The sequence below is a fragment of the Salvelinus sp. IW2-2015 genome, linkage group LG19, assembly GCF_002910315.2.
Source record: "Salvelinus sp. IW2-2015 linkage group LG19, ASM291031v2, whole genome shotgun sequence".
NCBI lineage: Eukaryota > Metazoa > Chordata > Actinopteri > Salmoniformes > Salmonidae > Salvelinus > Salvelinus sp. IW2-2015.
In genome coordinates this window covers 8,675,729-8,689,531 of record NC_036859.1, presented here as the reverse complement: position 1 = coordinate 8,689,531, position 13,803 = coordinate 8,675,729, and the positions used below count along the sequence as shown (strand labels likewise).

Here is a 13,803-nt window from a genome sequence, read left to right as displayed (position 1 = left end):
CTCAGGCTCCCCGTATCTGAGAAGAAAGCCAAACCAGCAACAGGAAAGCAGCTTCCGGAGTGAGTCATGAGTGTGTGTGTTATATGAGTGTACTGATGTGTGGAAGGGAGGTAGGGAGGCAAAAAACGAGCAGCTGTGTCTGCTCAGAGGTCCTAATGCTCAGGTCACACAATGGCATCTGCGTTAGGGTCTGTCTGTGTCGTGTGTCTGTTGAAAGGAAACCCCTCATTTCAGATATGTGTTTTTCCTCTGGTTTGGTATGCAGGAATGTGTTTGGATAGCTCCTATGAGAGATAAGCACAGAACTAACAGACAGACACACAGGGTTAGATTGCTACAGAGAGAAAGGGGTGGGGAATCACAAAAGGGGGCTAGGTAATGATTGACTGTGACTCCTACATCATTAGGGTTACATTAGATTAGATATACTTTGTCTGTTGTTCCCAGAAATTTGCTTATACAACCATCATCATGTGGTCTGAAAGACACAACCCCAACCATAACCAGCCCTGGCCTGTCCTCTCTGCATTCACGCCAGGCATTGTCCATGGTGTCAGTTAGATAGGATCACACCACACTTATTCCTGTATGCCTTCTGGTTTCTTTCTCGCTCTCCTCCATCATTCACCCCTATTTGTTCACTCACTCAGTCACTCACACATTTCTCCACTCGTTTACTCACCTTCTCTTCTCTTCAGGCGGCAGTTACTGACTGCTGTTAGCACCAGAAAATCCTGTTTCTGCGTTGCTGGTCTACCATGTCCCCTTGCTCCCTCCTCTCTTTCTCCCTCCCTCTGTCCCTCTTTCCCTCTCTTTTCCCCTCTTCTCTTCCTCTCTCGCCTTTCTTCTTTCTATCTATCTATCTATCTATCTATCTATTTATCTATCTATCTATACTCTCTTCTCTTCTCTCTCTCTCTCTCTCGCTCTCTCTCTCTCTCTCTCTCTCTCTCTCTCTCTCTCTCTCTCTCTCTCTCTCTCTCTCTCTCTCCTCTCTCTCTCTCTCTCTCTCTCTCTCTCTCTCTCTCTCTCTCTCTCTCTCTCTCTCTCTCTCTCTCTCTCTCTCTCTCTCTCTCTCTCTCTCTCTCTCTCTCTCTCAGGTGTCAGGTTGCAGTAGGTAAGCAAGCTCGGTGACAGGCACCATGACGACAGTTGTTATGCTACACACCTGCGTTTACCTGATCTCCTCCCACTCTACCCTTAACCCTTTAGAGAAAGAAAGAGAGAGGAGACTTCCCTAGAGAGACAAAGAGCTGCTCACAGGGCAGACATGCATGCTATAGTCATATGCCTATTCATTTTGAATGCCAATATGTTTTCACAGGAGACTTCTGGGAATGCCAAACGAAAAATGTCTTCATTTGCTGTTCTGTTTTGCTTGTGTTCAGCAGATTTTGTTGCTATATGTGTTGTTGCTTGCATAGCATAGGGTATAATGGGATATTTGACACTTGTGGCAGCACTGGTCACAATGGAGAGGAATTTTGAATTGAATGGGCCAAGGAAAGGACAGGAGGTTGATTAAGACTGTTGGTAGTCAACCTGGTTTCAACTCCCTCCTCCATACTGCCCAATGTGGGTTTCCTGTTCTAAGCTGACAGCGTGTGCGTGCGTGTATGTGCATGACGGCTAAGAGAGCAAGATGCAACTGAGGCTGTTATCGCACAGGAAGCACAACCCTTTCTGTGSGCTCCACTTCCTCCTGAGAGAAAGGGAGGGAGCGGAGGAGGCCTATTATAACGCGGGAAAAGCTGTCACCACGGAGACCAATGTTCCATTGTTCGTCTGCCAGACTGCCGTCTTGTATTATGGTTGTTTAGAATGTTGGGTTACCGGTAACGCTTCTCCATGTTTTCTGTGTCTCTCTGTATGTCCCAATATTGTTAAATGGCTCCTGCACTTGTCTCCTTCCCTACACAATGGTGACAAAAGGAGGTTTTTAAGACGATTTGGGACATGACACAGTCCTATTACACACACATCTGTGTCTGTGGCTTCAGTCATATCTGAGCCTATGATGTCGCTGCCAGGCCCTTAGGGACAGTGATAAGCTTCATAACACACTCAATGCCCTGTGTGTGTGTGCGCGTGCGTGTGCGTGCGTGCGTGCGTGTGCGTGTGTAAAGAAAGCGCATTGTGAACTAGGCCAGGCAGATAGAGGAACAAGGAAAGGAGCTGATAAGCTTCCTCTTTTGCCCCGGGTGACCAAGCCTAGCCAATCTAACATGGAGAAATTATGGGGAGACTCTGAATAACATTACATGTTTTGGTGAACTACAAATCTTAAAGGGATACTTCGGGATTTTGGCAATGAGGCCCTTRATCTACTTCTGAGTGGAAGGCCTCCTGAGTGGCGCAGCGGTCTAAGGCACTGCATCTCAGTGCAAGAGGCGTCACTACAGTCCCTGGTTCGAATCCAGGCTTATTATTAGTATTATATCTGGCTGTGATTGGGAGTCCCATAGGGCGGTGCACAATTGGCCCACCATCGTCCGGGGTAGGCTGTCATTGTAAAAAAGTATTTGTTCTTAACTGACTTTCCTAGTAAATAAAGGTTAAATTAAAAATATCTTTTTTTTATTTATTTTTTTAACCTTTATTTAACCAGGTAGGCTAGTTGAGAACAAGTTTTCATTTGCAACTGCGACCTGGCCAAGATAAAGCAAAGCAGTTCGACACATACAACAACACAGAGTTACACGTGGAATAAACAAAACATACAGTCAATAATACAGTAGAAAAATAAGTATATATACAATGTGAGCAAATGAGGTGAGAAGGGAGGTAAAGGCAAAAAAGGCCATGGTGGCGAGGTAAATACAATATAGCAAGTAAAACACTGGAATGGTAGATTTGCAGTGGAAGAATGTGCAATGTAGAAATAGAAATAATGGGGTGCAAAGGAGAAAAATAAATAAATAWATACAGTAGGGGAAGTGGTAGTTGATTGGGCTAAATTAAAGATGGGCTATGTACAGGTGCAGTGATCTGTGAGCTGCTCTGACAGCTGGTGCTTAACGCTAGTGAGGGAGATAAGTGTTTCCAGCTTCAGAGATTTTTGCAGTTCGTTCCAGTCGTTGGCAGCAGAGAACTGGAAGGAAAGACGACCAAAGGAGGAATTGGCTTTGGGGGTGACCAGTGAGTTATACCTGCTGGAGCGTGTGCTACGAGTGGGTGCTGCTATGGTGACCAGTGAGCTGAGATAAGGCGGGGCTTTACCTAGCAGAGACTTGTAGATAACCTGTAGCCAGTGGGTTTGGTGACGAGTATGAAGCGAGGGCCAACCAACYAGAGCGTACAGGTTGCAGTGGTGGGTAGTATATAGGGCTTTGGTGACAAAACGGATGGCACTGTGATAGACTGCATCCAGTTTGTTGAGTAGAGTGTTGGAGGCTATTTTATAGATGACATCACCGAAGTCGAGGATCGGTAGGATGGTTAGTTTTATGAGGGTATGTTTGGCAGCATGAGTGAAGGATGCTTTGTTGCGATATAGGAAGCCGATTCTAGATTTAATTTTGGATTGTAGATGCTTATTGTGAGTCTGGAAGGAGAGTTTACAGTCTAWCCAGACACCTAGGRATTTGTAGTTGTCCACGTATTCTAAGTCAGAGCCYTCCAGAGTWGTGATGCTGGACGTGCGAGCAGGTGCGGGCAGTGATCGGTTGAATAGCATGCATTTAGTTTTACTTGTATTTAAGAGCAGTTAGAGGCCACGGAAGGAGAGTTGTATGGCATTGAAGCTCGTCTGGAGGTTGTTAACACAGTGTCCAAACAGGAGCCAGAAGTATACAGAATGGTGTCGTCTGCGTAGAGGTGTATCAGAGAATCACCAGCAGCAAGGAACATCATTGAAATGTAAATACAGAGAAGAGAGTCGGCCCGTGGATTGAAACCCTGTGGCCACCCCATAGAGACCTGTCAGAGGTCCAGCACAACAGGCCCTCCGATTTGACACACTGAACTCTATCAGAGAAGTAGTTGGTAACACCAGCGAGGCATCATTTGAGAAACCAAGGCTGTCGAGTCTGCCATAAGAATGTGGTGATTGACAGAGTCGAAAGCCTTGGCCAGGTCGATGAATACGGCTGTGCAGTAATGTCTCTTATCGATGGCGGTTATGATGTCGTTTTAGGACCTTGAGCGTGGCTGAGGTGCACCTTATGACCAGCTCTGAAACCAGATAGCATAGCGGAGAAGGTACGGTGGATTCGAAATGGTCGGTAATCTGTTTGTTAACGTTGGCTTTCGAAGACCTTAGAAAGACGGGTAGGATAGATATAGGAAAAGCCAGGTGAACTCATGGATATCATTTTAATGTCTCTGCGTGCAGTTTGATGTAAGTTGGCTAACTAGCGCAATGACTGAAAGTCAATGGTATATGCTAGCAGATACACATAGACTTCCAGTCATTGAAGTCTATGGGTACATGCTAGCATGTTGCAGATACCCATAGACTTCCAGTCATCTGCGCTAATGCTAGTTCATTGGGCTCGCAAAACCACCTCTAACTTACTTCATACTGGACACAGAGACTTAAAAATCTGATTTTCATGATAAAAGGCCTCTGCCAAAATCCTGAATGATCCTTTAACCCCCTTGTTTTGTGTGTGTGTGTGTGTGTGTGTGTGTGTGTGTGTGTGTGTGTGTGTGTGTGTGTGTGTGTGTGTGTGTGTGTGTGTGTGTGTGTGTGTGTGTGTGTGTGTGTGTGTTTGTGTTGTGTGTCTGTCGTGTTGGTGTGTGTGTGCGCGCGCATGTTGGACTATTTATCTTTATCATCTGCAAAGCCACAGGGGCCTGGATACTTTATGTAAATACTCTAAAGCCCTAAACAAACAGACATGCACACAGATACAATACGAAGAGATYAGAACTCTAAAATACAACACACATAGAACCCTAAGCCTCCTTGAATTGGGTTTTCCTCACATGGATGCCAAACTCACAACCTCAGTTCTGGGYTTGCTGCGATGTTCAACTGCAGAGCACAAAACACTTTCACTTCAATCTCGAGCTACTACACAGACCCACCAACCTCCTTATCACAATCCCATTGTTTTTGTCAAGTAAATCATTGACAGTCACACTCGTGTTTGGGTTTTTGAATGTAAACCCAATGTAAGCCTTATGATAGTGTTTTTGTCACGGTCGTTTGTAGAATTAACAGACCAAGGCGCAGTGTGCGTAGAGTTCCACATGTTTAATAAAAAAAACTCACAAAAACAAAAACAAAAACAACCCGTGAAGTCAAATGCTGTGCACACTGGCAACTACACACAAACYAACAAGATCCCACAAAAACCCAGTGGAAAAAGGCTGCCTAAATATGATCCCCAATCAGAGACAACGATAAACAGCTGCCTCTGATTGGGAACCATACCAGGCCAACATAGACAAATAATAACCTAGATAACCCACCCTAGTCACACCCCGACCTAACCAAAATAGAGAATAAAAGGCTCTCTATYGTCAGGGCGTGACAGTTTTAAAACAGAATAGAAGTACTCTGAAACACCCAAAGTGGTTCTTCAATCTGAATATTGGTGTTTTTAAGAGTGTTGTGAAAACACTTTTGTGTTGGTTTCAGTACATGTAAAAGGCAACATTAAAACACATACACAAATATTTGTCATACAATCAAATGGTTAAGAAATGCAAATACAATTCATGATCATGATTTTGTTTGTGTGGAATTCCACCTTAATTTTTTCAATGCTTTATTTAGACAGATTAAAAARGGGAGGAGACAGAGAAGGAGTGAAAGGGGGGGACAGGTGACTTCTGGGGCAGTAAGATGGTACATTTCATTGTTTTAAATGGAATGTTAAACACACAGCCACTGTAAAACATTCACACAGCCACTGTAAAAAAATATTCTTGAATTTTAATTGACACAAAAACAACCAACAGACTCAATAAAAATGAACGTAAGTAATTTCAATGATTTATTAATTTTCTTTTACCCCCCCKAAAAATAATACATACAACTTAATATGTGTCACAAAATGTAAGTATATTATGATGATAACCAAAGAGAGAGAATTGGTTGATTGAACTCATTTGAAGTCTGGTTTTAATCTCCTTGCACTTCCTATCTTGCCGTTTGACTCTGTTTTTAGAGTATTGTGGGTAATTCAAAATGTTTAGACTTTATTATTTTTATTGTTATTATTATTTTACACAATGTTGTATTCACCTTTGAAAAAAGAAAAGTATACTTCTATGAGTATTAATGAACCCTTTACACTRGTGGGAATTGGCCTGTATGGATAGGGCTAAATTGAAATGTTTCTTACCAAAGTAATATGAAATGCATATGCATAAGCATGGTAGCAATTGAAAGGGAACAGTTTGGAGATTATGGGAGCCACACACCTCTCCAAAATGTGCACAGTTCCTCAGTAATMTCATTKTAGTCTTCAACTAGAAGGTGCTTTGAGCTCTCCTAGCTGTGCCATTGAGGGACTAGAGCAAGCACACTTGTAGTTGTCTTGTTTGTTGTTGCGTTGTTGTTTACGCAATCCAAAAATGGCCCGTTATACATTGCAATCTGGCTCAGGTTGGCATCATTTGAAAGCATTTGAAAGTTCTATTGCCAACATGACTAGTTGTCACGCCCTGACCTTAGATATCTCTGTTTTTCTATATATTTTGGTTAGGTCAGGGTGTGACTAGGGTGGGTACACTAGTTTTGTATGTCTAGGGTTTTTGTATGTCTAGGGTTTTTGTATGTCTAGGGGTGTTGTATGTCTAGGGGGTTTGTATGTCTATGTTGGCCTGATATGGTTCCCAATCAGAGACAGCTGATTATCGTTGTCTCTGATTGGGGATCATATTTAGGTAGCCATTTTCCTCGTTTGTGTTGTGGGATCTTGTCTACATTGAGTTGCCTGAGTGCACAGCTGTAGCGGTTCGTTTCTTTGTTAGGTGAGTTTCAGTTGATTAAAATTATGTGGAACTCTACTCACGCTGCGCCTTGGTCTCCTCTTTACGACGATCGAGACACTAGCTAAGAAATAAAATATGATCTTACCAGTGGAGGCTGCCGAGGGGAGGACGGCTCATAATAATGGCTGGAATGGAGCAAATGAAATGGCATCAAACACCTGGAAAATATGTGTTTGATGTATTTGATACCATTCCACCTATTCCGCTCCAGCCAATACCACGAGCCCGTCCTCCCCAATTAAGTCGCCACCCACCTCCCGTGGATCTCAGTGTTCGGCTTTCACAAGGKAATTCAGAGAAGCCGAGTGTAATTTTTGGTGCTTATAGAAAGGAGTCATGAGGTGCATTCAGGTGCTTATTCTGCAGTGGACTTTCTTCACAATAGATAAACATAAGCTCTGTCCTGTTCAGAACAACCCAGGGTATGAGGCCAAGTCATCTTGTAACTATACACTAAACATAMTGATAAAAAAACATTGACACTGTATATGACATTTATTTTATGATATGGAAATGTGAAMTGCAAATTTGGACTCGGGTGTTTGGCTTGCTTGTATGACATCAAGGCAGTCCCACTGGGCACAGACATCAATTCAGCATCTATTCCACGTTGGTGTAACGTCATTGAAATGATGTGGAAACAACGTTGATTCAACCAGTGTGTGCCCAGTGGGGTYTTTATTATAATCCTCAACGTCTCCTCTTTCAAAATACATTGAGCACTGTTCATTTATAGCATTTCCCTCGCTCAGACAAAACATTTGCAAAAAGTTGCCCAATTAACGGAAGGGATGGGGTCAACTTCTTGTCTCCTGCGGTGCTAAAGTTCAGAGCGGCTGTGAGTCAAAACCCATACTGTGATGTGAAGCGGAGCTCTGACGTCATTTACAGCATGTTTCTATACAACCCAAACAAATGTTCAACCCGTGTACYGGTACGACTGTAAAGTGAGTTATAATAGTAGATCATTATGAACGGATATCGAAACCGTCAGGCAAAATGACATTCGGTAATGAAAGGACCCATTCCCACATGTTCATCTTAAGACTTTAGAGGCAGATACAGTATCCTGCAATGCCTGGCAAATTATCAGATACATAAATCAATGTTACAGTGCATTCGGAAAGTATTCAGACCCCTTGACTTTGTCCATATTTTGTTACTTTACAGCCTTATTCTAAAACTGATGAAATAAAATGTTTTCCTCAACAATCTACACACAATACCCCATAATGACAAAGCTTAAACAGTTTATTTTGTGCAAATTTATTACAAATTAAAAACAAAAAAGTATTCAGACCTTTTGCTATTATACTCAAAATTGAGCTCAGTGGGGTATTTATCCTGTTGCSATTGATCATCCTTGAGACATTTCTAAAACTTGATTGGAGTCCACCTGTGGTAAATTCAATTGATTGGACATGATTTGGAAAAGGCATACAACGGTCTATTTAAGGTCCCACAGTTGACAGTGCATGTCAGAGCAAAAACCAAGTCATGAGGTCGAAGGAATTGTCCATAGAGTTCGGCGACAGGATTGTGTCGAGGAACTGATCTGGGGAAGGGAACCAAAAAATGTCAGCAGCATCGAAGTTCCCCAAGAACACAGTGCCCTCCATCATTCTTAAATGGAAGAAGTTTGGAACCACCAAGACTCTTCCTAGAGATGGCCGCCCGGCCAACCTGAGCAATCGGGGGAGAAGGGCCTTGGTCAGGGAAGTGACCAAGAACCCTATGGTCACCCTGACAGAGCTCCACAGTTCCTCTGTTGAGATGGGAGAACCTTCCAGAAGGACAACCGCCTCTGCAGCACTTCACCAATCAGGCCTTTATGGTAGAGCGGCCAGACGGAAGCCACTCTTCAGTAAAAGGCACGTGACAGCACACTTGGASTTTGCCAAAAGGCACCTAAAGAACTCTCAGATCATGAGAAACAAGATTCTCTGGTCCGATGAAACCAAGACTAAACTCTTTGGCCTGAATGCCAAGCTTCATGCCTGGAGGAAACCTGGCACCATCCCTACGGTGAAGCATGTTTTTCAGTGGCAGGGACTGAGAGACAAGACAAGATCGAGGGAAAGATGACAGAGCAAAGTACAGAGAGATCCTTGATGAAAACCTGCTCCAGAGCGCTCAGGACCTCCAGACTGGGGCGAAYGTTCACCTTCCAACAGGACAACAGGACAACAACCCTAAGCACACAGCAACTTAGGAGTGGCTTTGGGACAAGTCTCTGAATGTCCTTGAGAGGCCCAGCCTGAGCCCGGTCTTGAACACATCCGAACATCTCTGGAGAGACCTGAAAATAGCTGCGCAACGACGCTCCCCATCCAACCTGAAAGAGCTAGAGAGGATCTGCACAGAAGAATGGGAGAAACTCCCCAAATACCGGTGTGCCAAGCCTATGCGTCATACCCAAGACTCTAGGCTGTAATTGCTGCAAAAGGTGCTTCAACAAAGTGCTGAGTAAAGAGTCTGAGTACTTATATAAATGTGATCTGTTTTTTAAATGTTCTAATACATTTGCAACAATGTCTAAACCTGTTTTTGCTCTGTCATTATGGTGTATTGTGTGTAGATTGATGATGATTTAAAAAAAAAGTTTTTATCCATTTTAGAATAATGTAACAAAGTGAAAAAAGTTAAAGGGTCTGAATACTTTACGAAGGCACTGTAAATATTAAACTACTCTAGAAGAAGTTATCTAATTCTGCACTAGACAGGATTTGAAACACCAAATAGTGTTTCAACCTTTTCCGGAAGTCTCCGGCAGGGTGTTGCACAAAACTTGAATAAGTGGTGTTCCAACACACCATGTAATCTTTCAAAGCATCTCATGATGATGTGCTTCAATACTCCGGCAAAGCTAAGGCCTCGTCTCCTTCACGTTGGTGGCAGCTCAGTTGCGACTAGTTTTTGTGTTACAAAGCGCTTCATTTTAACAGGGCATGTTAATGGTCTCCTCTGTATAGACTATCATAGTGACAGTGAGCTTACCTTGTTTTTGTTTTGTGCCTTTCGTGCTATGTCTACGTGTAGCAGCTGGCTGGTACGACCAAACCTGAGAACAGGAAACWGTTTTTTTCTCCTGTGACACAAAAACTCCGGGACGAGGCTGCTCTTTGGCACAGATTTAGGATCAGCTTARCGTCACAAACTTCTAACAATAACTAGTCGGAGAACACCAAACTGACCTCCGATCAGTATCCAAGGGGTGACTTCTAACTACTGCTCTGCTTCCTCTTTCCCCTAAGGGCCCGGTCTGTCCCTGGGAGGACCCTACCCCATTGGTTGAAATGTTAAATGTTTAAGGCAAGGGTTAAAGGGACACTTCAGGATTTTGGCAATGAAGCCCTTTATCCACCATCGCGGAATCAGACGAACTCATGGATACCATTTTTATCTCTCTGCGTGCAGTTTGAAGGAAGTTTCTAACTAGTGTTAGCACAATGACTGGCAGTCTATGGTAACTGCTAGCGTGCTAGTAGATACCATAGACTTCCAGTCTATGCGCTAACGCTATTTAACATTGGCTCGCYAAACTACCTCTAACTTCCTTCAAGCTGGATGCAGAGACATAGAAATAATATCCATGAGTTCATCTGACTCTGGGGAAGTAAACTCCCGAAGAATCCCTATAAGGTTAGGGTAAGGGTAGGGGGGTTAGGGTTTAGGGTAGGGATGTCCCAAGGATCCCAAAAAGCACTGACCCTACGGGCCCTTCCCACTGTGAATTCTGATTGGCCACATGTCCTGTGGTAGGTAACCCCTGGCAAAGACCATTGTCAGCAAGAAGCAAAGGTAAACACAGGTATATTTGCAATGCAAAGGTACAGAGGGTAGAGCAAGCATACCGTACATGCACAGTGCACACAAACACCACTCGGGCAAGTGGCGCAGCAGTTTAAGGCACTGCATCTCAGTGCTAGAGGTGTCACTACAGACCCTGGTTTGATCCCGGGCTGTATCACAACCGGCCGTGATCGGGAGTCCCATAGGGCGGTGCACAATTGGCCCAGCGTCGTCCGAGTTAGGGGAGTTTTTTTCCCGGGTTAGGACATCATTGTAAAAATGTTGTTCTTGAATTTGTTCTTAACTGACTTGCCTAGTTAAATAAAGGTTAAATCAAATKAAATAAAAGTATGTGAGATGAACACTGTTTCTCAATTACATAGTCACTAGCACTCCCTATTGGCCAGCGTGCACAGGACACATATCTTTTCCAAGGACTGTAGAACTGTAGGCCCTCTGCTAATACAGTCATGCATAATTCAACATAGGCCTATCCTTCCTTCCTCTTTTTTAAGACACCACTAATCTGACTCGACTGGAACTAGSTTAACTGCAATGTACACAAACTGAGTTTACATTTATCCGATATGCTCATGTCAGGCTTTCAAGCAGGTCCCTAATCTCTGAAAAGGGAKCACCACTACATGCTAAAGCATCTATTCCCCCTGGCCGGTATGAGGCATTCTTCTCCGCTGAGTCATGTCTGCTGTTGCGTGTGTATGGTAGGGTAGCATAGGGCCACCATGCCACATAGAAGAGAGAATGTGATGCCGGTTAGCATACAATACTTTGTTTTACATTCAACTCTTATCGAGATATATGAAAATAATACTGTGTGGGGTAGCTTTGATCTCTCTTTTTATCCCCATCTTCCTCCCCCTTTATCTGTTGAGCACAGGAGGTTGATGGCACGTTAACTGGGGAGGACGGGCTCATCTTAATGGCTGGAGAGGTATGAGTGGAACGGTATCAAGAATATCGAACTCATGGTTTCCATGTGTTCGATGCCATTCCATTTACTTCTTTCCAGTCATTATATTGAGCCGTCCTCCCCGCAACAGCCTCCACTGCTGCGGAGTTTAAACTGGGGGTCCAAGAATTTGTTGGTTTGGCCCAAAAAGATAGGTACACTCCCCTACTGTTAATATATCGTATATAGTAATATGTCATATATAGTAGTAGTAGGACATATTGTAGTCGCACAATCTGATTGGATGCGTGCGTGTGTACGTGCACGTGACCATGACTACCTTCTGTAGACATTCTCCCTTTCCTTGATAACTCCTGGAGCCACTCCTGATCCACCCTCTGAAATTACACACTTCAGGACTTCGTCAGGTCCTTTTTTCTCAGATTTAGGAAARACATACAGGTATAGATATACAAAGATATAGATCATCGGAGGAGTTCATTCAAAGAGACAGATCATAATGAAGATATCTTTATTTCAGTCATTACATAGATATAATATCACCTTTGGGGTATTTGCAAATTGTGTTATATTTTATGGCAAAATTTGATATCATATCCTTTGACAATTACATGTTAGTCATTTTATCCAGATCAACAGGAGCAATTAAGGTTAAGTGCCTTGCTCAATGGCACACAGACCGATTTGTCACCTAGTCGGRTCTGGGATTCAATCCGGCAACCTTTCGGTTACTGCCCCACCGCTCCTAACCGCTAGGCTACCTCGCACCTCCAYTAAAAGGGTGTAAATGGAGATGACAGGTTTTTGGACATAGAAAGACAGAAGCTGTCAGAGGGGTCTGACCATTACTCTTATAACGGAGAATACAGGGAGAAAACCCAGAAGGTATTTTTCAATAAATCATCAAACCAAACTGATCAATCCCCTCTGTTGGCATGAAGACTCGACTTGACCCTCTACTAGTTCTTTAGAGCTCAGCCAGGGTCGTTTCTCCTGGATTTACCGTATGTATCCACATAAGACTTGGTGTGCCCAGCTTGTTGTTCATATGTCCATGAGCTAGTTATAAAGCATTGGATCAAAGTTGTGGCAAGGTTGCTCTACTCTTCTCTGTTTCTCCTTGCGATGTATTTGAAACTTCATACACACGTGTGKATSAGACACACACACACACACACACACACACACACACACTCACTCACACTCCGGCCCCACACAACTTCGTTTGGCATTCTCTTGAGTGAGTGAGGATCGTGACTTTGGGTTATTTCAAAACGTTTACCTTGAAGTGATTTTACTGCAGTGCCAGGAGAGTGAGCGTATGTGTTCTCTGTTCTTTCAAAACACACACACACACACACACACACACACACACACACACACAAGGCTAGTCTGTTGATCTTCTAATGCTGCCATCAATGTAGGGTTCATTGCTGGGCACTGATTCGACAAGGAGCTGTGAAAGCACACTGTTTTCCAAACATCAGAACTCATCACTGGCACCGTTGTTAATAATGACAGCAGAGAGGGAGGAATAGAGGGAGAGAAAGATAGGGGTGAAGGGACAGTGGGTATCTTTCATGGGTAATGTGACATGCGTGACACTGCATTAGCCCGAAGGGACATTCCCAGGTCAAAGAAGCGCTCAGTCTCACATGATGCGTGCCTTTGGTCACACTCTGTACTGAGAGAGGGCAGCGAAACAGCTTTGAAGAAAAGGGTTGTGGAGTAAACAATCATTAAAAAAAAATCCCCCGAAGGGTTTGGGGTGGTGAGATCCAAGTTTACGTTACAGTAGTTTGTCTTTAGGGAGATTTGACTCATTGACTTCAATGAAGTACAATCAACTCCTGATGAGCGTACGCTGTGGTCACCAGTCCTAATTCAAGTACTGTACATTATTTGTACTGGCTCAGGATTTGGTTTAATGCAGTTTTGCATCTGGAGTCAACTGTAGTGATAGGTTGATGTCTAGGATGTCTACTTCTCGTGTCTTTCTCTTTCCTAATATTTTTTTGGGGGGTAAATTAAAAAGATAGAGGTAAGCAAAGGGTAGGAAAGAGGCAGGCACATCATCACAACCACAGGACTTCTATGTACACTATATACACTGTGTACAAAACATTAGGAAC

At 43.5% G+C, this 13,803-nt stretch overlaps 1 protein-coding gene across 3 annotated transcripts in view; it reads right to left on the bottom strand.

Moving 5' to 3' along the window:
- Nucleotides 1-12,165: 12,165 nt before the first annotated feature.
- LOC111979541 (endothelin receptor type B) overlaps nucleotides 12,166-13,803 on the bottom strand; it is a 17,533-nt gene continuing 15,895 nt past the window's right edge. For all 3 annotated transcript variants that reach the window (XM_024010138.2, XM_024010139.2, XM_070448784.1), the window contains one exon: nucleotides 12,166-13,803. This exon is cut by the window's right edge and continues 1,968 nt beyond it. The gene's annotated coding sequence lies outside the window, so the exon portion shown is untranslated.